Source organism: Oncorhynchus nerka, linkage group LG10 (genome assembly GCF_034236695.1).
Source record: "Oncorhynchus nerka isolate Pitt River linkage group LG10, Oner_Uvic_2.0, whole genome shotgun sequence".
NCBI lineage: Eukaryota > Metazoa > Chordata > Actinopteri > Salmoniformes > Salmonidae > Oncorhynchus > Oncorhynchus nerka.
In genome coordinates this window covers 91,098,601-91,125,934 of record NC_088405.1, presented here as the reverse complement: position 1 = coordinate 91,125,934, position 27,334 = coordinate 91,098,601, and the positions used below count along the sequence as shown (strand labels likewise).

Sequence of the window (27,334 nt, the reverse complement as noted above, 5' to 3'; positions counted from 1 at the left end):
TAAAGGGGTGGGGAGGAGGCAGAGCAGGATTACAGTCTCTCATCCCCTGTGTGGAGCTGTCTAAAGGGGTGGAGAGGAGGCAGAGCAGGATTACAGTCTCTCATCCCCTGTGTGGAGCTGTCTAAAGGGGTGGGGAGGAGGCAGAGCAGGATTACAGTCTCTCATCCCCTGTGTGGAGCTGTCTAAAGGGGTGGAGAGGAGGCAGAGCAGGATTACAGTCTCTCATCCCTGTGTGGAGCTGTCTAAAGGGGTGGGGAGGAGGCAGAGCAGGATTACAGTCTCTCATCCCCTGTGTGGAGCTGTCTAAAGGGGTGGGGAGGAGGCAGAGCAGGATTACAGTCTCTCATCCCTGTGTGGAGCTGTCTAAAGAGGTGGGGAGGAGGCAGAGCAGGATTACAGTCTCATCCCCTGTGTGGAGCTGTCTAAAGGGGTGGGGAGGAGGCAGAGCAGGATTACAGTCTCTCATCCCCTGTGTGGAGCTGTCTAAAGGGGTGGAGAGGAGGCAGAGCAGGATTACAGTCTCTCATCCCCTGTGTGGAGCTGTCTAAAGGGGTGGGGAGGAGGCAGAGCAGGATTACAGTCTCTCATCCCCTGTGTGGAGCTGTCTAAAGGGGTGGGGAGGAGGCAGAGCAGGATTACAGTCTCTCATCCCCTGTGTGGAGCTGTCTAAATCCTTATTAGAGGAGAGGAGTCTTCAGATTTATAGTCTCAAAGCCCCTCCCTCAATGGACATTACTGGAACAATGTCACTCTTAATATACGAGGAGATGAACTGGTTAATCTCTCAGAAGGATGATGTGTTGTGTACAGCAGGCCTAAATGTCAGGATAAAAACAAACAGAAATATGTCCTGATGACAAACTTTAATCCAATATGCTGTATTTTCTGTGAGTTATTGATATCTCTGTTATAGCTCTAATCCCCTACAACAGGATCTACAGTAACCCTACAGCATCACAGTTACCTTCTGATACTACTGGGCCCTGCTACAGCATCACAGTAACCATCTGATACTACTGGGCCCTGCTACAGCATCACAGTTACCATCTGATACTACTGGGCCCTGCTACAGCATCACAGTTACCCTCTGTCTACTGGGCCCTACTACAGCATCACAGTAACCATCTGATACTACTGGGCCCTGCTACAGCATCACAGTTACCCTCTGTCAACTGGGCCCTACTACAGCATCACAGTTACCATCTGATACTACTGGGCCCTGCTACAGCATCACAGTTACCATCTGATACTACTGGGCCCTGCTACAGCATCACAGTTACCCTCTGTCTACTGGGCCCTACTACAGCATCACAGTTACCATCTGATACTACTGGGCCCTGCTACAGCATCACAGTTACCATCTGATACTACTGGGCCCTGCTACAGAATCACCGTTACCCTCTGTCTACTGGGCCCTGCTACAGCATCACAGTTACCATCTGATACTACTGGGCACTGCTACAGCATCACAGTTACCCTCTGATACTACTGGGCCCTGCTACAGCATCACAGTTACCCTCTGTCTACTGGGCCCTACTACAGCATCACAGTTACCATCTGATACTACTGGGCCCTGCTACAGCATCACAGTTACCATCTGATACTACTGGGCCCTGCTACAGAATCACCGTTACCCTCTGTCTACTGGGCCCTGCTACGGCATCACAGTTACCATCTGATACTACTGGGCCCTGCTACAGCATCACAGTTACCCTCAGTCTACTGGGCCCTGCTACAGCATCACAGTTACCCTCTGATACTACTGGGCCCTGCTACAGCATCACAGTTACCCTCTGATACTACTGGGCCCTGCTACAGCATCACAGTTACCATCTGATACTACTGGGCCCTGCTACAGCATCCCAGTTACCATCTGATACTCTTGGGCCCTGCTACAGCATCACAGCTACCCTCTGATACTACTGGGCCCTGCTACAGCATCACAGTTACCCTCTGATACTACTGGGCCCTGCTACAGCATCACAGTTACCATCTGATACTACTGGGCCCTGCTACAGCATCCCAGTTACCATCTGATACTCTTGGGCCCTGCTACAGCATCACAGCTACCCTCTGATACTACTGGGCCCTGCTACAGCATCACAGTTACCCTCTGATACTACTGGGCCCTGCTACAGCATCACAGATACCCTCTGATACTACTGGGCCCTGCTACAGGATCCCAGTTACCATCTGATACTACTGGGCCCTGCTACAGCATCCCAGTTACCATCTGATACTACTGGGCCCTGCTACAGAATCACAGTTACCATCTGATACTACTGGACCCTGCTACAGCATCACAGTTACCCTCTGATACTACTGGGCCCTGCTACAGCATCACAGTTACCCTCTGATACTACTGGGCCCTGCTACAGCATCACAGTTACCCTCTGATACTACTGGGCCCTGCTACAGCATCACAGTTACCCTCTGATACTACTGGGCCCTGCTACAGCATCACAGTTACCATCTGATACTACTGGGCCCTGCTACAGCATCACAGTTACCATCTGATACTACTGGGCCCTGCTACAGCATCACAGTTACCCTCAGTCTACTGGGCCCTGCTACAGCATCACAGTTACCCTCTGATACTACTGGGCCCTGCTACAGCATCACAGTTACCCTCTGATACTACTGGGCCCTGCTACAGCATCACAGTTACCATCTGATACTACTGGGCCCTGCTACAGCATCCCAGTTACCATCTGATACTCTTGGGCCCTGCTACAGCATCACAGCTACCCTCTGATACTACTGGGCCCTGCTACAGCATCACAGTTACCCTCTGATACTACTGGGCCCTGCTACAGCATCACAGATACCCTCTGATACTACTGGGCCCTGCTACAGAATCACAGTTACCATCTGATACTACTGGACCCTGCTACAGCATCACAGTTACCCTCTGATACTACTGGGCCCTGCTACAGCATCACAGTTACCCTCAGTCTACTGGGCCCTGCTACAGCATCACAGTTACCATCTGATACTACTGGGCCCTGCTACAGAATCACAGTTACCATCTGATACTACTGGACCCTGCTACAGCATCACAGTTACCCTCTGATACTACTGGGCCCTGCTACAGCATCACAGTTACCCTCTGATACTACTGGGCCCTGCTACAGCATCACAGTTACCCTCTGATACTACTGGGCCCTGCTACAGCATCACAGTTACCCTCTGATACTACTGGGCCCTGCTACAGCATCACAGTTACCATCTGATACTACTGGGCCCTGCTACAGCATCACAGTTACCATCTGATACTACTGGGCCCTGCTACAGCATCACAGTTACCCTCAGTCTACTGGGCCCTGCTACAGCATCACAGTTACCCTCTGATACTACTGGGCCCTGCTACAGCATCACAGTTACCCTCTGATACTACTGGGCCCTGCTACAGCATCACAGTTACCATCTGATACTACTGGGCCCTGCTACAGCATCCCAGTTACCATCTGATACTCTTGGGCCCTGCTACAGCATCACAGCTACCCTCTGATACTACTGGGCCCTGCTACAGCATCACAGTTACCCTCTGATACTACTGGGCCCTGCTACAGCATCCCAGTTACCATCTGATACTACTGGGCCCTGCTACAGCATCCCAGTTACCATCTGATACTCTTGGGCCCTGCTACAGCATCACAGCTACCCTCTGATACTACTGGGCCCTGCTACAGCATCACAGTTACCCTCTGATACTACTGGGCCCTGCTACAGCATCACAGTTACCATCTGATACTACTGGGCCCTGCTACAGCATCACAGTTACCATCTGATACTACTGGGCCCTGCTACAGCATCACAGTTACCCTCAGTCTACTGGGCCCTGCTACAGCATCACAGTTACCCTCTGATACTACTGGGCCCTGCTACAGCATCACAGTTACCCTCTGATACTACTGGGCCCTGCTACAGCATCACAGTTACCATCTGATACTACTGGGCCCTGCTACAGCATCCCAGTTACCATCTGATACTACTGGGCCCTGCTACAGCATCACAGCTACCCTCTGATACTACTGGGCCCTGCTACAGCATCACAGTTACCCTCTGATACTACTGGGCCCTGCTACAGCATCACAGTTACCATCTGATACTACTGGGCCCTGCTACAGCATCCCAGTTACCATCTGATACTCTTGGGCCCTGCTACAGCATCACAGCTACCCTCTGATACTACTGGGCCCTGCTACAGCATCACAGTTACCCTCTGATACTACTGGGCCCTGCTACAGCATCACAGATACCCTCTGATACTACTGGGCCCTGCTACAGGATCCCAGTTACCATCTGATACTACTGGGCCCTGCTACAGCATCCCAGTTACCATCTGATACTACTGGGCCCTGCTACAGAATCACAGTTACCATCTGATACTACTGGACCCTGCTACAGCATCACAGTTACCCTCTGATACTACTGGGCCCTGCTACAGCATCACAGTTACCCTCTGATACTACTGGGCCCTGCTACAGCATCACAGTTACCCTCTGATACTACTGGGCCCTGCTACAGCATCACAGTTACCCTCTGATACTACTGGGCCCTGCTACAGCATCACAGTTACCATCTGATACTACTGGGCCCTGCTACAGCATCACAGTTACCATCTGATACTACTGGGCCCTGCTACAGCATCACAGTTACCCTCAGTCTACTGGGCCCTGCTACAGCATCACAGTTACCCTCTGATACTACTGGGCCCTGCTACAGCATCACAGTTACCCTCTGATACTACTGGGCCCTGCTACAGCATCACAGTTACCATCTGATACTACTGGGCCCTGCTACAGCATCCCAGTTACCATCTGATACTCTTGGGCCCTGCTACAGCATCACAGCTACCCTCTGATACTACTGGGCCCTGCTACAGCATCACAGTTACCCTCTGATACTACTGGGCCCTGCTACAGCATCACAGATAACCTCTGATACTACTGGGCCCTGCTACAGCATCACAGTTACCATCTGATACTACTGGGCCCTGCTACAGCATTACAGATACCCTCTGATATTACTGGGCCCTGCTACAGCATCACAGATACCCTCTGATATTACTGGGCCCTGCTACAGCATCACAGTTACCCTCTGATACTACTGGGCCCTGCTACAGCATCACAGTTACCATCTGATACTACTGGGCCCTGCTACAGCATCACAGTTACCATCTGATACTACTGGGCCCTGCTACAGCATCACAGTTACCATCTGATACTACTGGGCCCTGCTACAGCATCACAGTTACCCTCAGTCTACTGGGCCCTGCTACAGCATCACAGTTACCCTCTGATACTACTGGGCCCTGCTACAGCATCACAGTTACCCTCTGATACTACTGGGCCCTGCTACAGCATCACAGTTACCATCAGATACTACTGGGCCCTGCTACAGCATCACAGATACCATCTGATACTACTGGACCCTGCTACAGCATCACAGTTACCCTCTGATACTACTGGGCCCTGCTACAGCATCACAGTTACCCTCTGATACTACTGGGCCCTGCTACAGCATCACAGTTACCCTCTGATACTACTGGGCCCTGCTACAGCATCACAGTTACCCTCTGATACTACTGGGCCCTGCTACAGCATCACAGTTACCATCTGATACTACTGGGCCCTGCTACAGCATCACAGTTACCATCTGATACTACTGGGCCCTGCTACAGCATCACAGTTACCCTCAGTCTACTGGGCCCTGCTACAGCATCACAGTTACCCTCTGATACTACTGGGCCCTGCTACAGCATCACAGTTACCATCTGATACTACTGGGCCCTGCTACAGCATCCCAGTTACCATCTGATACTCTTGGGCCCTGCTACAGCATCACAGCTACCCTCTGATACTACTGGGCCCTGCTACAGCATCACAGTTACCCTCTGATACTACTGGGCCCTGCTACAGCATCACAGATACCCTCTGATACTACTGGGCCCTGCTACAGCATCACAGTTACCATCTGATACTACTGGGCCCTGCTACAGCATTACAGATACCCTCTGATATTACTGGGCCCTGCTACAGCATCACAGATACCCTCTGATATTACTGGGCCCTGCTACAGCATCACAGTTACCCTCTGATACTACTGGGCCCTGCTACAGCATCACAGTTACCATCTGATACTACTGGGCCCTGCTACAGCATCACAGTTACCATCTGATACTACTGGGCCCTGCTACAGCATCACAGTTACCATCTGATACTACTGGGCCCTGCTACAGCATCACAGTTACCCTCAGTCTACTGGGCCCTGCTACAGCATCACAGTTACCATCTGATACTACTGGGCCCTGCTACAGCATCACAGATACCCTCTGATATTACTGGGCCCTGCTACAGCATCACAGTTACCCTCTGATACTACTGGGCCCTGCTACAGCATCACAGATACCCTCTGATACTACTGGGCCCTGCTACAGCATCACAGTTACCATCTGATACTACTGGGCCCTGCTACAGCATCACAGATACCCTCTGATATTACTGGGCCCTGCTACAGCATCACAGATACCCTCTGATATTACTGGGCCCTGCTACAGCATCACAGTTACCCTCTGATACTACTGGGCCCTGCTACAGCATCACCGTTACCATCTGATACTACTGGGCCCTGCTACAGCATCACAGTTACCATCTGATACTACTGGGCCCTGCTACAGCATCACAGTTACCATCTGATACTACTGGGCCATGCTACAGCATCACAGTTACCATCTGATACTACTGGGCCCTGCTACAGCATCACAGTTACCATCTGATACTACTGGGCCATGCTACAGCATCACAGTTACCATCTGATACTACTGGGCCCTGCTACAGCATCACAGTTACCCTCTGATACTACTTTGCCCTGCTACAGCATCACAGTTACCCTCTGATACTACTGGGCCCTGCTACAGCATCACAGTTACCCTCTGATACTACTGGGCCCTGCTACAGCATCACAGTTACCATCTGATACTACTGGGCCCTGCTACAGCATCACAGTTACCATCTGATACTACTGGGCCCTGCTACAGCATCACAGTTACCATCTGATACTACTGGGCCCTGCTACAGCATCACAGTTACCATCTGATACTACTGGGCCCTGCTACAGCATCACAGTTACCATCTGATACTACTGGGCCCTGCTACAGCATCACAGTTACCCTCTGATACTACTGGGCCCTGCTACAGCATCACAGATACCCTCTGATACTACTGGGCCCTGCTACAGCATCACAGTTACCCTCTGATACTACTGGGCCCTGCTACAGCATCACAGATACCCTCTGATACTACTGGGCCCTGCTACAGCATCACAGTTACCATCTGATACTACTGGGCCCTGCTACAGCATCACAGATACCCTCTGATATTACTGGGCCCTGCTACAGCATCACAGATACCCTCTGATATTACTGGGCCCTGCTACAGCATCACAGTTACCCTCTGATACTACTGGGCCCTGCTACAGCATCACCGTTACCATCTGATACTACTGGGCCCTGCTACAGCATCACAGTTACCATCTGATACTACTGGGCCCTGCTACAGCATCACAGTTACCATCTGATACTACTGGGCCCTGCTACAGCATCACAGATACCCCCAGTCTACTGGGCCCTGCTACAGCATCACAGTTACCATCTGATACTACTGGGCCCTGCTACAGCATCACAGTTACCATATGATACTACTGGGCCCTGCTACAGCATCACAGTTACCATCTGATACTACTGGGCCCTGCTACAGCATCAAAGATACCATCTGATACTACTTTGCCCTGCTACAGCATCACAGTTACCCTCTGATACTACTGGGCCCTGCTACAGCATCACAGATACCATCTGATACTACTGGGCCCTGCTACAACATCACAGTTACCATCTGATACTACTGGGCCCTGCTACAGTAGAACCACACTAGTGAGCGCCACTGGCCTCACAGGGAAATCAGCTCTGATAGCTCTAAAATGTGCTGCTAATTGTCCTGGCATGGGTGTGAGTGTGTTCTGCCTGGGAGATTAGTGTCTAAGAAGATGACCCTAGATTGAAGCTGACAGCCAAAGGCTTTGTCTGTAACTACTACAGTAATACCCCTCCCTCACTTAGACAAGAGCAGAGACTAACATTAACATGTTAGAGGCAGGTAGCCTAGTGGTTAGGGAGTTGGACTAGTAACCGGAAGGTTGCTGGATTGAATCCCCGAGCTGACAAGGTAAAAAAATCTGTCGTTCTGCCCCTGAACAAAGCAGTTAACCCACTGTTCCCCGGTAGGCCGTCATTGTAAATAATAATTTGTTCTTAACTGACTTGCCTGGTTAAATAAAGGTTAAATAAATCAAATGAAACCCCAGCGTGATGGAACAGTGGATGACACGTTATGAAAGAGGAACCGATGCTCTATGATCACTTCAACTGTTGTCGTCACTGTCACATACACATGGTTAGCAGGTGTTAATGGTCACATGGTTAGCAGGTGTTAATGGTCACATGGTTAGCAGGTGTTAATGGTCGCAGGTGTTAATGGTCACATGGTTAGCAAGTATTAATGGTCACATGGTTAGCAGGTGTTAATGGTCACATGGTTAGCAGGTGTTAATGGTCACATGGTTAGCAAGTATTAATGGTCACATGGTTAGCAGGTGTTAATGGTCACATGGTTAGCAGGTGTTAATGGCCGCATGGTTAGCAGGTGTTAATGGTCACATGGTTAGCAGGTGTTAATGGTCACATGGTTAGCAGGTGTTAATGGTCACATGGTTAGCAGGTGTTAATGGTCACATGGTTAGCAGGTGTTAATGGTCACATGGTTAGCAGGTGTTAGTGGTCACATGGTTAGCAGGTGTTAATGGTCACATGGTTAGCAGGTGTTAATGGTCACATGGTTAGCAATTATTAATGGTCACATGGTTAGCAAGTATTAATGGTCACATGGTTAGCAGGTGTTAATGGTCACATGGTTAGCAGGTGTTAATGGTCACATGGTTAGCAGGTGTTAATGGTCACATGGTTAGCAGGTGTTAATGGTCACATGGTTAGCAGGTGTTAATGGTCACATGGTTAGCAGGTGTTAATGGTCACATGGTTAGCAGGTGTTAATGGTCACATGGTTAGCAGGTGTTAATGGTCACATGGTTAGCAGATGTTAATGGTCACATGGTTAGCAGGTGTTAATGGTCACATGGTTAACAGGTGTTAGTGGTCACATGGTTAGCAGTTGTTAATGGTCACATGGTTAGCAAGTGTTAATGGTCACATGGTTAGCAGGTGTTAACGGTCACATGGTTAGCAGGTGTTAATGGTCGCAGGTGTTAATGGTCACATGGTTAGCAGGTGTTAATGGTCACATGGTTAGCAGGTGTTAATGGTCACATGGTTAGCAGGTGTTAATGGTCACATGGTTAGCAGGTGTTAATGGTCACATGGTTAGCAAGTGTTAATGGTCACATGGTTAGCAGGTGTTAATGGTCACATGGTTAGCAGGTGTTAATGGTCACATGGTTAGCAAGTGTTAATGGTCACATGGTTAGCAGGTGTTAATGGTCACATGGTTAGCAGGTGTTAATGGTCACATAGTTAGCAGATGTTAATGGTCACATGGTTAGCAGGTGTTAATGGTCACATGGTTAGCAGGTGTTAATGGTCACATGGTAAGCAGGTGTTAATGGTCACATGGTTAGCAGGTGTTAATGGTCACATGGTTAGCAGGTGTTAATGGTCACATGGTTAGCAGGTGTTAATGGTCACATGGTTAGCAGGTGTTAATGGTCACATGGTTAGCAGGTGTTAGTGGTCACGTGGTTAGCAGGTGTTAATGGTCACATGGTTAGCAGGTGTTAATGGTCACATGGTTAGCATGTTGGCAGCAGACACTCAATGTTAGTGGTGGCTGTTTAACAGTCTGATGGCCTTGAGATAGAAGCTGTTTTTCAGTCTCTCGGTCCCCGTGTTGATGCACCTGTGCTGACCTCGCCTTCTGGATGATAGCGGGGTGAACAGGTAGTGGCTTGGGTGGTTGTTGTCCTTGATGATCTTTTTGGCCTTCCTGTGACATCGGGTGGTGTAGGTGTTCTGGAGAGCAGATAGTTTGCCCCCGGTGATGCGTTGTGCAGACCTCACTACCCTCTGGAGAGCCATTCCGGTTATTATGGGCGGAGCAGTTGCCGTACCAGGCGGTGATACAGCCCGACAGGATGCTCTCGATTGTGCATCTGTAAAGTTTGTGAGTGTTTTTGGTGACAAGCCGAATTTCTTCAGCCTCCTGAGCCTTCTTCAGCCTTCTTCACCACGCTGTCTGTGTGGGTGGACCATTTCAATTTGACCGTGATGTGTACGCCGAGGAACTTAAAACTCTCCACCCTCTCCACTACTGTCCCGTCAATGTGGATAGGGGGCTGCTCCCTCTGCTGTTTCCTGAAGTCCACGAGCATCTCTTTTGTTTTGTTGACGTTGAGTGTGAGGTTATTTTCCTGACACCACACTCCAAGGGCCCTCACCTCCTCCCTGTAGGCCGTCTCGTTGTTGTTGGTAATCAAGCCTACCACTGTAGTGTTGTCCGCAAACTTGATGATTGAGTTGGAGGCGTGCATGGCCACGCAGTCGTGGGTGAACAGGGCGTACAGGAGGGCTGAGAACGCACCCTTGTGGGGACCCAGTGTTGAGGATCAGCGGGGTGGAGATATTTTTACCTACCCTCACCACCTGGGGGTGGCCCGTCAGGAAGTCCAGGACCCAGTTGCACAAGGCGGGGTCGAGACCCAGGGTCTCGAGCTTGATGACGAGTTTGGAGGTTACTATGGTGTTAAATGCTGAGGCTGAGCTGTAATCGATGAACAGTATTCTTACATAGGTATTCCTCTTGTCCAGATGGGTTATGGCAGTGTGCAGTGTGATGGCGATTGTGTCGTCTGTGGACCTATTGGGGCGGTAAGCAAATTGGAGTGGGTCTAGGGTGTCAGGTAGGGTGGAGGTGATATGGTCCTTGACTAGTCTCTCAAAGCACTTCATGATGACGGAGGTGAGTGCTACGGGGCGGTAGTCATTTATCTCAGTTACTTTAGCTTTCTTGGGAACAGGAACAATGGTGGCCCTCTTAAAGCATGTGGGAACAGCAGACTGGGATAAGAATGGATTGAATATGTCCGTAAACACAGCAGCCAGCTGGTCTGCGCATGGTCTGAGGACGAGGCCGGGGATGCCGTCTGGGCCTGCAGCCTTGCGAGGGTTAACACGTTTAAATGTTTTACTCACGTTGGCTACAGTGAAGGAGAGCCCGCAGGTTTTGGTAGCGGGCCGTGTCAGTGGCACTGTATTGTCCTCAAAGCGAGCAAAACAGTTGTTTAATCTGTCTGGGAGCAAGGCATCCTGGTCCGCGACTGGGCTGGTTTTTCTTTTGTAGTCTGTGATTGACTGTAGACCCTGCCACATACCTCTCAATCCACGGTTTCTGGTCGGGGAATGTTTTAATAGACGCTGTACAACATCACCGATGCACTTGTTAATAAACTTGCACACCGAATCAGCGTATTCGTCAATGTTGTTGTTCGCCGCAATGCAAAACATATCCCAGTCCACGTGATCGAAGCAATCTTGAAGCATGGAGTCCGATTGGTCGGACCAGCGTTGAACAGACGCTGTTTTAGTTACTGTCTATAGGCTGGGAGCAACAAAATGGAGTCGTGGTCAGCTTTTCCAAAGGCAGGGTGGGGGAGGGCCTTATATGCGTTGCGGAAGTTAGAACAACAGTGGTCTAGGGTTTTGCCAGCCCTGGTAGCACAATCGATATGCTGATAGAATTTGGGAAGCTTTGTTTTCAGATTAGCCTTTTTAAAATCCCCAGCTACAATAAATGCATCCTCAGGATATGTGGTTTCCAGTTTACGTAGAGTCCAATAAAGTTCTTTCACTGCCGTCAATGTGTCTGCTTGGGGGGGAATATACACAACTGTGATTATGATCGAAGAGAATTCTCTTGGTAGATAAAGAGGTCGGCATTTGATTGTGAGGAATTCTAAGTCAGGTGAACAAAAGGATTTGAGTTCCTGTATGTTGTTATGATCACACCATGTCTCGTTAATCATAAGGCATACACCCCCGCCCTTCTTCTTACCAGAGAGATGCTTGTTTCTGTTGACGAGATGCGTGAAGAAACCAGGTGGCTGTATCGACTCAGATAGCGTGTCTCGAGTGAGCCATGTTTCCGTGAAACAAAGAACGTTACAGTCTCGGATGTCTCTCTGGAATGCTACCCTTACTCGGATTTCGTCAACCTTGTGGTCAAGGGACTGGACATTAGAGAGTAGTATGCTCGGGAGCGGTGCACGATGTGCCCGTCTACAGAGCCTGACCAGAAGACCGCTCAGTCTGCCCCTTCTACGGCGTCGCTGTTTTGGGTCGCCGACTGGGATCCGATCCATTGTCCTGGGTGGTAGGCCAACCAGAGTATCCGCTTCGGGAAAGTCATTTTCCTGGTCGTAATGTTGGTGAGTTGACGTTGCTCTTATATCCAGTAGTTCCTCCCAACTGTATGTAATAAAACCTAAGATTTCCTGAGGTAACAATGTAAGAAATAACACATAAAAAAAAAAAAAATACTGCATAGTATCCTAAGAACGCGACGCGAGGCGGCCATCTCTGTCGGAAGTTCTACTTCCGGCACTACTATAACACCTGATCAAATCTGTAGTCACAGGCTTCTGCCTCCCAGTGACGTCAGTCCACGTCACCCTGTAACCGACGGAGAAGAGAGGAGAGGGAGTCAAACCCAGCTGTTTATCCATCACAGAGAACAAAGCCCTGACTGGCATCACTGACACACGCGATCTCACCACGACATCTGGGAAGGAAGAGATGCATGAGACAGACATACAGTTAACTTCCTCAGCCACAGCTCCACTCACTGAGTGACAGCTCCCCCTTACCCTCCATTCATCTGTCTCTCTGATGGCACTGTTTATTCCACCAAGGAACGACACCCAAGCTCTGTGTGTGTGTGTGTGTGTGTGTGTGTGTGTGTGTGTGTGTGTGTGTGTGTGTGTGTGTGTGTGTGTGTGTGTGTGTGTGTGTGTGTGTGTCTGTGCTTATAACGTGCTGCTGGAATACAATATACAGCTTTACTCCAATAACTTCCCACAATCCACTAGGAAAACAACACACTGTGTTTTGCTGGTGAATATTTTAACATTGGGATGGAAATGCTTTGGTCTCTATGACAATGACTAATACTCTCACAAACTCTGTTGTGAGATGTTCTTCCCCTCCATCAGCTGAAGATAACAGCTTCTCCTCTGTCCTCTCTGACTGTTAACAGCTTCTCCTCTGTTCTCTCTGACTGTTAACTCAACATAAACACTTCTCCTCTGTCCTCTCTGACTGTTAACTCAACATAACAGCTTCTCCTCTGTCCTCTCTGACTGTTAACTCAACATAACAGCTTCTCCTCTGTCCTCTCTGACTGTTAACAGCTTCTCCTCTGTTCTCTCTGACTGTTAACTCAACATAACAGCTTCTCCTCTGTTCTCTATGACTGTTAACTGCTTCTCCTCTGTTGTCTCTGACTGTTAACTCAACATAACAGCTTCTCCTCTGTTCTCTCTGACTGTTAACAGCTTCTCCTCTGTCCTCTCTGACTGTTAACTCAACATAACAGCTTCTCCTCTGTCCTCTCTGACTGTTAACAGCTTCTCCTCTGTTCTCTCTGACTGTTAACTCAACATAACAGCTTTTCCTCTGTCCTCTCTGACTGTTAACTCAACATAACAGCTTCTCCTCTGTTCTCTCTGATTGTTAACTCAACATAACAGCTTCTCCTCTGTCCTCTCTGACTGTTAACTCAACATAACAGCTTCTCCTCTGTTCTCTCTGATTGTTAACTCAACATAACAGCTTTTCCTCTGTCCTCTCTGACTGTTAACTCAACATAACAGCTTTTCCTCTGTCCTCTCTGACTGTTAACTCAACATAACAGCTTTTCCTCTGTTCTCTCTGACTGTTAACTCAACATAACAGCTTTTCCTCTGTCCTCTCTGATTGTTAACTCAACATAACAGCTTCTCCTCTGTTCTCTCTGATTGTTAACTCAACATAACAGCTTCTCCTCTGTTCTCTCTGACTGTTAACTCAACATAACAGCTTCTCCTCTGTTCTCTCTGATTGTTAACTCAACATAACAGCTTCTCCTCTGTTCTCTCTGATTGTTAACTCAACATAACAGCTTCTCTGTTCCTCTGTTTAACTCTCTGATTGTTAACTCAACATAACAGCTTCTCCTCTGTTCTCTCTGACTGTTAACTCAACATAACAGCTTCTCCTCTGTTCTCTCTGACTGTTAACTCAACATAACAGCTTCTCCTCTGTTCTCTCTGATTGTTAACTCAACATAACAGCTTCTCCTCTGTTGTCTCTGACTGTTAACTCAACATAACAGCTTCTCCTCTGTTCTCTCTGATTGTTAACAGCTTCTCCTCTGTTCTCTCTGATTGTTAACTCAACATAACAGCTTCTCCTCTGTTCTCTCTGATTGTTAACTCAACATAACAGCTTCTCCTCTGTTCTCTCTGATTGTTAACTCAACATAACAGCTTCTCCTCTGTCCTCTCTGATTGTTAACTCAACATAACAGCTTCTCCTCTGTTCTCTCTGATTGTTAACTCAACTCTCTGATTGTTAACTCAACATAACAGCTTCTCCTCTGTTCTCTCTGATTGTTAACTCAACATAACAGCTTCTCCTCTGTTCTCTCTGATTGTTAACTCAACATAACAGCTTCTCCTCTGTTCTCTCTGATTGTTAACTCAACATAACAGCTTCTCCTCTGTTCTCTGATTGTTAACAGCTTCTCCTCTGTTCTCTCTGATTGTTAACTCAACATAACAGCTTCTCCTCTGTTCTCTCTGATTGTTAACTCAACATAACAGCTTCTCCTCTGTTCTCTCTGATTGTTAACTCAACATAACAGCTTCTCCTCTGTTCTCTCTGATTGTTAACTCAACATAACAGCTTCTCCTCTGTTCTCTCTGATTGTTAACTCAACATAACAGCTGAGGACTTCATTGACATGGCAATGGTCCTTATGATTATTTCAATCAACTGAATCAATCAATGAATCAATTCAATCAATCAAATCATAAAAACACTAATCACTAATTCCTTACATTGTCAAATAAAAGTGATTTGATCCTGGGTAAACAACCAGTGTGATCTGCTGAGTACAGTAGATGTCAGGATTAGACAGAGCTGTGAGGTCTGACTATGTTGACAAGCCCTGAGTGGAGACGAGAGGAGGGGGTAGAGGAGGGGGGAGACGATGACAGAGGAGAGCAGAGCAGCGCCTGGCGTCCTTGTCACCTCACCATGATGGTGTAATCAGCAGGGACTCAGACATGTCAAGGGTGGCCCACCGCCAGGATTTATGGGTATTTTTTATGTCAGTGACAGGTGAGGCGTCAGACGACAGCGGTCAGACTGGATCTGGCAGCACAGTGATTGTCTCCATCATGCCATCTCAAGGTCAGACTGGATCTGGCAGCACAGTGATTGTCTCCATCATGCCATCTCAAGGTCAGACAGCTCAGTGATTGTCTCCATCATGCCATCTCAAGGTCAGACAGCACAGTGATTGTCTCCATCATGCCATCTCAAGGTCAGACAGCTCAGTGATTGTCTCCATCATGCCATCTCAAGGTCAGACAGCACAGTGATTGTCTCCATCATGCCATCTCAAGGTCAGACAGCTCAGTGATTGTCTCCATCATGCCATCTCAAGGTCAGACAGCTCAGTGATTGTCTCCATCATGCCATCTCAAGGTCAGACAGCTCAGTGATTGTCTCCATCATGCCATCTCAAGGTCAGACAGCTCAGTGATTGTCTCCATCATGCCATCTCAAGGTCAGACAGCTCAGTGATTGTCTCCATCATGCCATCTCAAGGTCAGACAGCACAGTGATTGTCTCCATCATGCCATCTCAAGGTCAGACAGCTCAGTGATTGTCTCCATCATGCCATCTCAAGGTCAGACATCTCAGTGATTGTCTCCATCATGCCATCTCAAGGTCAGACAGCTCAGTGATTGTCTCCATCATGCCATCTCAAGGTCAGACAGCTCAGTGATTGTCTCCATCATGCCATCTCAAGGTCAGACAGCTCAGTGATTGTCTCCATCATGCCATCTCAAGGTCAGACAGCTCAGTGATTGTCTCCATCATGCCATCTCAAGGTCAGACAGCTCAGTGATTGTCTCCATCATGCCATCTCATCAGACATCTCAGTGATTGTCTCCATCATCTCAAGGTCAGACAGCTCAGTGATTGTCTCCATCATGCCATCTCAAGGTCAGACAGCTCAGTGATTGTCTCCATCATGCCATCTCAAGGTCAGACAGCTCAGTGATTGTCTCCATCATGCCATCTCAAGGTCAGACAGCTCAGTGATTGTCTCCATCATGCCATCTCAAGGTCAGACAGCTCAGTGATTGTCTCCATCATGCCATCTCAAGGTCAGACAGCTCAGTGATTGTCTCCATCATGCCATCTCAAGGTCAGACATCTCAGTGATTGTCTCCATCATGCCATCTCAAGGTCAGACAGCTCAGTGATTGTCTCCATCATGCCATCTCAAGGTCAGACAGCTCAGTGATTGTCTCCATCATGCCATCTCAAGGTCAGACAGCTCAGTGATTGTCTCCATCATGCCATCTCACGGTCAGACAGGAGAGAATAGTGAACACTGCCACATTGCCACATGTCAGAGCTATAAGCCTGGGCTGCTGCTGCAGACACACGGGGACATACTGTAAACCAGTGGATCCCAACCAGGAGTACTAGGACCCCTGGGGGTACGTGGTCTATCCACACGAGGTACTTGAGAAGACTCATGAGACCATAGGATACTGGTAAAATGCACAAGATGGGGTACTTCAGGGGTACACTGGACAGAGCAGCATTCAGTTGGTGGTACAGTAATCGAAAAAGGTGGGAAGCCCCTGCTGTAAAGTATAGTTGGTGGCAGCTCAGTTGCTACTAGTTTTAGTGTTACAAAGCACTTCATGTTAAGTTAGAAGAAAGACTGACTGAGGGAATCAGGCAATGACTAGAACAGTAGGAAGCTAAATCATATCAGCTATTACATTAATCAGCTATGACTGGTTCTGGACTGGTTCTTAGTCATTCTAAATGGGCTTATCTCTTATTGCATTCTTGTTCCTGACAACAGTATCACTGTAGTAAACCATTTGACAGGTCACAGCTTTTCTACTTCAGTGTTTTAGATTAAATAATTACATTATAATGTGCACACGTGTACACACACACACACACACACACACTCCAGGTGGCTCGCAGCTTACTTTGTGCCACTGTCCCTCTCATGCCATCTGGTTAGCGAGGCCTCGCCAGCATCAGGGGTGCCCCTCAGGAACTGGCAGCAGCACCATCCAAGCTTCTGTCTCCTCTTTGGATGCTGCTGATGTCATCATGTTGCTAGGAAGACTGTGCAACTCAAGATAGTTGCCTGCCTCAATAGGGAGGAGGAAAACATTGGCAGGCTAAAGCAGCTAAACTATGTCATAATCTGGAACTTTTGGAAGGATGACCCAGACTGGTCTGAGACTCTGTTGGGTTCTGTTACCACCCACTACCCTCTTTTGGGTTCTGTTACCACCCACTACCCTCTGTTGAGTTCTGTTACCACCCACTACCCTCTGTTGGGTTCTGTTACCACCCACTACCCTCTTTTGGGTTCTGTTCCAGCGCACTTCTTTTGTTGTGTTCTGTTTCAGCCCACTTCCACTGTTGGGTTCTGTTCCAGTCCACTTCCACTGTTGGGTTCTGTTCCAGTCCACTTCCACTGTTGGGTCCTATTCCCGTGCACTTCCTCTGTTGGGTTCTGTTCCAGCCCACTTCCACTGTTGGGTTCTGTTCCAGTCCACTTCCACTGTTGGGTCCTATTCCCGTGGACTTCCTCTGTTGGGTTCTGTTCCAGCCCACTTCCACTGTTGGGTTCTGTTCCAGTCCACTTCCACTGTTGGGTTCTGTTCCAGTCCACTTCCACTGTTGGGTTCTGTTCCAGCCCACTTCCACTGTTGGGTTCTGTTCCAGCCCACTTCCACTGTTGGGTTCTGTTCCAGTCCACTTCCACTGTTGGGTCCCATTCCCGTGCACTTCCTCTATTGGGTTTCGTTCCAGCCCACTTCCTGTGTTGGGTTCTGTTCCAGCCATGCATCTACCGTACTGGGACATAGCTAGAAGCCTAGTGTATCTATCCAGACTACTGGGATATAGCTATTAGCCTAGTGTATCTATCCAGACAGTACTGGGACACGCACAGTATAACAATCCAGACAGTACTGGGACATGGCTATTAGCCTAGTGTATCTATCCAGACAGTACTGGGACACACACAGTATATCAATCCAGACAGTACTGGGACATAGCTATTAGCCTAGTGTATCTATCCTGACAGTCCTGGGACACACACAGTATATCAATCCAGACAGTACTGGGACATAGCTATTAGCCTAGTGTATCAATCCAGACAGTACTGGGACATAGCTAGAAGCCTAGTGTATCTATACAGACAGTACTGGGATATAGCTATTAGCCTAGTGTATCTATCCAGACAGTACTGGGACATAGCTAGAAGCCTAGTGTATCTATCCAGACAGTACTGGGACATAGCTAGAAGCCTAGTGTATCTATCCAGACAGTACTGAGACATAGCTAGAAGCCTAGTATATCAATCCAGACAGTACTGGGACATAGCTAGAAGCCTAGTGTATCTATCCAGACAGTACTGGGACATAGCTAGAAGCCTAGTGTATCTATCCAGACAGTACTGAGACATAGCTAGAAGCCTAGTATATCAATCCAGACAGTATTGGGACAGAGCTAGAAGCCTAGTGTATCTATCCAGACAGTACTGGGACATAGCTAGAAGCCTAGTATATCAATCCAGACAGTACTGGGACATAGCTAGAGGCCTAGTGTATCTATCCAGACAGTACTGGGACACACACAGTGTATATATCCAGACAGTACTGAGACATAGCTAGAAGCCTAGTGTATCTATCCAGACAGTACTGGGACATAGCTAGAAGCCTAGTGTATCTATCCAGACAGTACTGGGACATAGCTAGAAGCCCAGTGTATATATCCAGACAGTACTGAGACATAGCTAGAAGCCTAGTGTATCTATCCAGACAGTACTGGGACATAGCTAGAAGCCTAGTATATCAATCCAGACAGTACTGGGACATAGCTAGAAGCCTAGTGTATATATCCAGACAGTACTGAGACATAGCTATTAGCCTAGTGTATATTTCCAGACAGTACTGGGATATAGCTAGAAGCCTAGTGTATCTATCCAGACAGTACTGGGACATAGCTAGAAGCCTAGTATATCAATCCAGACAGTACTGGGACATAGCTATAAGCCTAGTGTATCTATCCAGACAGTACTGGGACATAGCTAGAGGCCTAGTATATCAATCCAGACAGTACTGGGACATAGCTATTAGCCTAGTGTATATTTCCAGACAGTACTGGGACATAGCTAGAAGCCTAGTGTATCTATCCAGACAGTACTGGGACATAGCTAGAAGCCTAGTATATCAATCCAGACAGTACTGGGATATAGCTAGAGGCCTAGTATATCAATCCAGACAGTACTGAGACATAGCTAGAAGCCTAGTGTATCTATCCAGACAGTACTGGGACACACACAGTGTATCTTTCCAGACCGTACTGGGACATAGCTAGAAGCCTAGTGTATCTTTCCAGACAGTACTGGGACATAGCTAGAGGCCTAGTGTATCTATCCAGACAGTACTGAGACATAGCTAGAAGCCCAGTGTATCTATCCAGACAGTACTGGGACATAGCTAGAGGCCTAGTGTATCTATCCAGACAGTACTGGGACACACACAGTGTATCTATCCAGACAGTACTGGGATATAGCTAGAGGCCTAGTGTATCTATCCAGACAGTACTGGAATATAGCTATAAGCCTAGTGTATCTATCCAGACAGTACTGGGACATAGCTATAAGCCTAGTGTATCTATCCAGACAGTACTGGGACATAGCTAGAGGCCTAGTGTATCTATCCAGACAGTACTGGGACACACACAGTGTATCTATCCAGACAGTACTGGGACATAGCTAGAAGCCTAGTGTATCTATCCAGACAGTACTGGAATATAGCTATAAGCCCAGTGTATCTATCCAGACAGTACTGAGACATAGCTAGAAGCCCAGTGTATCTATCCAGACAGTACTGGGACATAGCTAGAGGCCTAGTGTATCTATCCAGACAGTACTGGGATATAGCTAGAGGCCTAGTGTATCTATCCAGACAGTACTGGGACACACACAGTGTATCTATCCAGACAGTACTGGGACATAGCTAGAAGCCTAGTGTATCTATCCAGACAGTACTGGGACATAGCTATTAGCCTAGTGTATCTATCCAGACAGTACTGGAATATAGCTATAAGCCCAGTGTATCTATCCAGACAGTACTGAGACATAGCTAGAAGCCCAGTGTATCTATCCAGACAGTACTGGGACATAGCTAGAAGCCTAGTGTATCTATCCAGACAGTACTGGGACATAGCTAGAAGCCCAGTGTATCTATCCAGACAGTACTGGGATATAGCTAGAGGCCTAGTGTATCTATCCAGACAGTACTGGGACACACACAGTGTATCTATCCAGACAGTACTGGGATATAGCTATAAGCCTAGTGTATCTATCCAGACAGTACTGGGACATAGCTAGAAGCCCAGTGTATCTATCCAGACAGTACTGGGATATAGCTAGAGGCCTAGTGTATCTATCCAGACAGTACTGGGACACACACAGTGTATCTATCCAGACAGTACTGGGATATAGCTAGAGGCCTAGTGTATCTATCCAGACAGTACTGGGATATAGCTATAAACCCAGTGTATCTATCCAGACAGTACTGGGACATAGCTAGAAGCCCAGTGTATCTATCCAGACAGTACTGGGACACACACATTGTATCTATCCAGACAGTACTGAGACATAGCTAGAAGCCCAGTGTATCTATCCAGACAGTACTGGGACACACACAGTGTATCTATCCAGACATTACTGGGATATAGCTAGAAGCCCAGTGTATCTATCCAGAGCCATGATACCAGGTTGAGTTTAGAACCTAGAATGATGAGTGATAATGACTGTCCTGCCTCAACAGCATACATATGAATAATACACTACTGCTGTTGGTCAAGCAGCAGTTGAACAATGAGGATACAGTATGTGATGGCCTTTGACTATCTATCCCATCAAAACAAAGGCCTCTGTTCATTCCATTCAGCATGCCATTTTGTCCATGCCACTCAGTAAGGACAAGAGACAGCGATTCCATCCATCCGTTCGTCCGTAGGACTGAGATCCCTGAACAATCTGGGATCCCCTCAAAAAGAGCCTGAAGTGGGGAGAGAGGGGGCAGCCACTCCAACACACCACACACACACCCCAACACACACACGTACACCAACACACCCCAACATACACATAGACCAACACACCCCAACACACACATACACCAACACACACATACACAAGCAGGCCAACGGGCTGACAGGGAATCAGTTAGTGGGTCCTGTATGGCTCAGTTGGTAGAGCATGGCACTTTCATTGCCAGGGTTGTGGGTTCGATTCCCACAGGGGGGCCAAATGACAACACTTACTAATGTAAGTTACTCTGGATAAGAGTGTCTGCTAAATGACCAAAAAAGTACAAAATCTAGAAGGGCAGGAACGCTCTTCCAAAGACCTACTCTGGGGGATCAGAGGGACAATAGTCTATTTGTGGATGGTGTTATCAGGGGGATGGGCATTGTTACAGTCAACTGTTTCTGACCTTGTGGTCCATATGGACATTAGCCAATAGCCAGGCCTAAGGGACAACAGGATAAACACAGCGGTGACAATAGATTAGAGCTGACCACATGCTGTGTTCACTACCTGCTGCTCACACAGAGAGAGAGAGAGAGAGAGAGAGAGAGAGTCAACTGAGTGATGGTTTGAGATAATGGAATTAATATAATAGGATTTTTCATGATTAAGTATAGCAGCACTTGATTACAAAGCCATAATATAGTAGCAAATGTATATACAAACACAGAATGCAGCTATACAATTCCATTATTTTTTACTGCCCGTATCTCACAGAGACAATTCTGCAATCTGCATCACGCCAATTTCCGATCGCTGAACCTCAACATTTTATGGCATTTAGACTAGAAACCCCCTACTAACTCTGTGCACCACGGACACACAGACTTAGAGGGGGATCCGTTTATCCATTCCAGATAGCTACTGCTGCAGGTGATTTTGTACATCCCTGCTCAGGCCTGACCAACAGTGACAGCCCTGGCGGTTAATGCTGACACGGGGCTTTCTAAAAGTAGGGGGCACAGTGAACGTCATGCTATCTGTGTGTGAACGTCATGCTATCTGTGTGTCATGCTATCTGTGTGTCGTGCTATCTGTGTGTGTGAACGTCATGCTATCTGTGTGTCATGCTATCTGTGTGTGAACGTCATGCTATCTGTGTGTGAACGTCATGCTATCTGTGTGTGAACGTCATGCTATCTGTGTGTCATGCTATCTGTGTGTGAACGTCATGCTATCTGTGTGTCATGCTATCTGTGTGTGAACGTCATGCTATCTGTGTGTGAACGTCATGCTATCTGTGTGTGAACGTCATGCTATCTGTGTGTCATGCTATCTGTGTGTGAATGTCATGCTATCTGTGTGTGAACGTCATGCTATCTGTGTGTGAACGTCATGCTATCTGTGTGTGTGTGTACGTGTCTCTGTTTATGTCCTTGTGAGTGTCTCTGTGTATGTGAGTGTGTGCTCCCATGTGTGCGTATGTGTGTGTGTGTGTGTGTGTGTGTGCGTGTGGAGGGTTATGAGGGATAAGGTAGGGAGAGAGAAGTGCAGTGGAAGAACGGTTCACCCCAGTAGGGCTTCTGTTGTAGTGGACTGCAAAAGGTAGAGTATATTTCTCTCTATTTCCAGAACCTATAACGAATTACATGCCTGTCACAAGAGGAATAAAATAAAATACACAAGAATGGAGATATACAGGAAGTACCAGTACCAGATCAATATGGAGCTACATACAGGAAGTACCAGTACCAGATCAATATGGAGCTATATACAGGAAGTACCAGTACCAGATCAATATGGAGCTATATACAGGAAGTACCAGTACCAGATCAATATGGAGCTACATACAGGAAGTACCAGATCAATATGGAGCTACATACAGAGAGTACCAGTACCAGATCAATATGGAGCTACATACAGGAAGTACCAGTACCAGATCAATATGGAGCTACATACAGAGAGTACCAGATCAATATGGAGCTACATACAGGAAGTACCAGTACCAGATCAATATGGAGCTATATACAGAGAGTACCAGTACCAGATCAATATGGAGCTATATACAGAGAGTACCAGTACCAGATCAATATGGAGCTACATACAGGAAGTACCAGATCAATATGGAGCTACATACAGAGAGTACCAGTACCAGATCAATATGGAGCTACATACAGGAAGTACCAGTACCAGATCAATATGGAGCTACATACAGAGAGTACCAGATCAATATGGAGCTACATACAGGAAGTACCAGTACCAGATCAATATGGAGCTATATACAGAGAGTACCAGTACCAGATCAATATGGAGCTATATACAGAGAGTACCAGTACCAGATCAATATGGAGCTATATACAGGAAGTACCAGTACCAGATCAATATGGAGCTACATACAGGAAGTACCAGTACCAGATCAATGTGGAGCTATATGCAGAGAGTACCAGATCAATGTGGAGCTATATACAGGGAGTACCAGGTCAATGTGGAGCTATATACAGGGAGTACCAGTACCAGATCAATATGGAGCTATATACAGGAAGTACCAGATCAATATGGAGCTATATACAGGGAGTACCAGTACCAGATCAATATGGAGCTATATACAGGGAGTACCAGTACCAGATCAATATGGAGCTACATACAGGAAGTACCAGTACCAGATCAATATGGAGCTATATACAGAGAGTACCAGATCAATGTGGAGCTATATGCAGAGAGTACCAGATCAATGTGGAGCTATATACAGGGAGTACCAGGTCAATGTGGAGCTATATACAGGGAGTACCAGTACCAGATCAATATGGAGCTATATACAGGGAGTACCAGTACCAGGTCAATGTGGAGCTATATACAGGGAGTACCAGTACCAGATCAATATGGAGCTATATACAGGGAGTACCAGTACCATATCAATATGGAGCTATATACAGGGAGTACCAGTACCAGATCAATATGGACCTATATACAGGAAGTACCGGTACCAGATCAATGTGGAGCTATATACAGGGATTACCAGATCAATTTGGAGCTATATACAGGGAGTACCTGATCAATGTGGAGCTATTTACAGGGAGTACCAGTACCAGATCAATGTGGAGCTATATACAGGGAGTACCAGATCAATGTGGAGCTATATACAGGGAGTACCAGTACCAGATCAATGTGGAGCTATATACAGGGAGTACCAGTACCAGATCAATGTGGAGCTATATACAGGGAGTACCAGTACCAGATCAATGTGGAGCTATATACAGGGAGTACCAGTACCAGATCAATGTGGAGCTATATACAGGGAATACCAGATCAATTTGGAGCTATATACAGGAAGTACCAGTACCAGATCAATGTGGAGCTATATACAGGGAGTACCAGATCAATGTGGAGCTATATACAGGGAGTACCAGATCAATGTGGAGCTATATACAGGGAGTACCAGATGAATGTGGAGCTATATACAGGGAGTACCAGATCAATGTGGAGCTATATACAGGGAGTATCAGTACCAGATCAATGTGGAGCTATATACAGGGAGTACCAGATCAATGTGGAGCTATATACAGGGAGTACCAGGTGAATGTGGAGCTATATACAGGGAGTATCAGTACCAGATCAATGTGGAGCTATATACAGGGAGTACCAGTACCAGATCAATGTGGAGCTATATACAGGGAGTACCAGATCAATGTGGAGCTATATACAGAGAGTACCAGATCAATGTGGAGCTATATACAGGGAGTACCAGATCAATGTGGAGCTATATACAGAGAGTACCAGATCAATGTGGAGCTATATTCAGGGAGTACCAGATCAATGTGGAGCTATATACAGGGAGTACCAGATCAATTTGGAGCTATATACAGGGAGTACCAGATCAATGTGGAGCAATATACAGGGAGTACCAGATCAATGTGGGGCTATTTACAGGGAGTACCAGTACCAGATCAATGTGGAGCTATATACAGGGAGTACCAGTACCAGATCAATGTGGAGCTATATACAGGGAGTACCAGTACCAGATCAATGTGGAGCTATATACAGGGAGTACCAGATCAATGTGGAGCTATATACAGGGAGTACCAGATCAATGTGGAGCTATATACAGGGAGTACCAGATCAATGTGGAGCTATATACAGGGAGTACCAGATCAATGTGGAGCAATATACAGGGAGTACCAGATCAATGTGGAGCAATATACAGGGAGTACCAGATCAATGTGGAGCTATTTACAGGGAGTACCAGTACCAGATCAATGTGGAGCTATATACAGGGAGTACCAGATCAATGTGGAGCTATATACAGGGAGTACCAGTACCAGATCAATGTGGAGCTATATACAGGGAGTACCAGATCAATGTGGAGCTATATACAGGAGTACCAGATCAATGTGGAGCTATATACAGGGAGTACCAGATCAATGTGGAGCTATATACAGGGAGTACCAGATCAATGTGGAGCTATATACAGGGAGTACCAGATCAATGTGGAGCTATATACAGGGAGTACCAGATCAATGTGGAGCAATATACAGGGAGTACCAGATCAATGTGGAGCTATATACAGGGAGTACCAGATCAATGTGGAGCTATTTACAGGGAGTACCAGGACCAGATCAATGTGGAGCTATATACAGGGAGTACCAGATCAATGTGGAGCTATATACCGGGAGTACCAGTGCCAGATCAATGTGGAGCTATATACAGGGAGTACCAGATCAATGTGGAGCTATATACAGGGAGTACCAGATCAATTTGGAGCTATATACAGGGAGTACCAGATCAATGTGGAGCTATTTACAGGGAGTACCAGTACCAGATCAACGTGGAACTATATACAGGGAGTACCAGATCAATGTGGATGTCACGACTTCTGCCGAAGTCGTTGCCTCTCCTTGTTCGGGCGGTGCTCGGCGTTAGACGTCACCGGTCTTCTAGCCATCATTGATCCTTTTTTCATTTTCCATTGGTTTTGTCTTGTCTTCCCACACACCTGTTTTCAATCCCATTCATTACCTGTTGTGTATTTAACCCTCTGTTTCCCCTCATGTCTTTGTCAGAGATTGATTTGTTGTCTGTGTAGTGTGCTTGTTTGTATAGGTGCCAGATCAATGTCTATATACAGGAGTACCCATGTTTTGTTTGTTTGTACATTTATTGTTATGGAGCATACTCGTGGAACTTTATTAAAAGATTCCATATTTAAACTCCATTTGACTCTCCTGCGCCTGACTTCCCTGCCACCTATTACACCTATGCGTGACAGTGGAGCTATATACCGGGAGTACCAGTACCAGATCAATGTGGAGCTATATACAGGGAGTACCAGATCAATGTGGAGCTATATACAGGGAGTACCAGATCAATTTGGAGCTATATACAGGGAGTACCAGATCAATGTGGAGCTATTTACAGGGAGTACCAGTACCAGATCAACGTGGAGCTATATACAGGGAGTACCAGTACCAGATCAATGTGGAGCTATATACAGGGAGTACCAGGTCAATGTGGAGCTATATACAGGGAGTACCAGTACCAGATCAATGTGGAGCTATATACAGGGAGTACCAGTACCAGATCAATGTGGAGCTATATACAGGGAGTACCAGATCAATGTGGAGCTATATACCGGGAGTACCAGATCAATATGGAGCTATATACAGGGAATACCAGATCAATGTGGAGCTATATACAGGGATTACCAGTACCAGATCAATGTGGAGCTATATACAGGGAATACCAGATCAATGTGGAGCTATATACAGGGAATACCAGATCAATGTGGAGCTATATACAGGGAATACCAGATCAATATGGAGCTATATACAGGGAGTACCAGATCAATGTGGAGCTATATACAGGGAGTACCAGATCAATGTGGAGCTATATACAGGGAATACCAGATCAAT

At 47.1% G+C, this 27,334-nt stretch overlaps 1 non-coding gene and 1 pseudogene across 1 annotated transcript; one reads left to right on the top strand and one right to left on the bottom strand.

Moving 5' to 3' along the window:
* Positions 1 to 27,334, bottom strand: part of LOC115117996 (actin-binding LIM protein 3-like) — a 183,982-nt pseudogene that overhangs the window by 141,586 nt on the left and 15,062 nt on the right.
* On the top strand, positions 21,630 to 21,706 carry trnaa-ugc (transfer RNA alanine (anticodon UGC)). Its single transcript has one exon. It is a non-coding gene; the product is annotated as a tRNA-Glu (tRNA).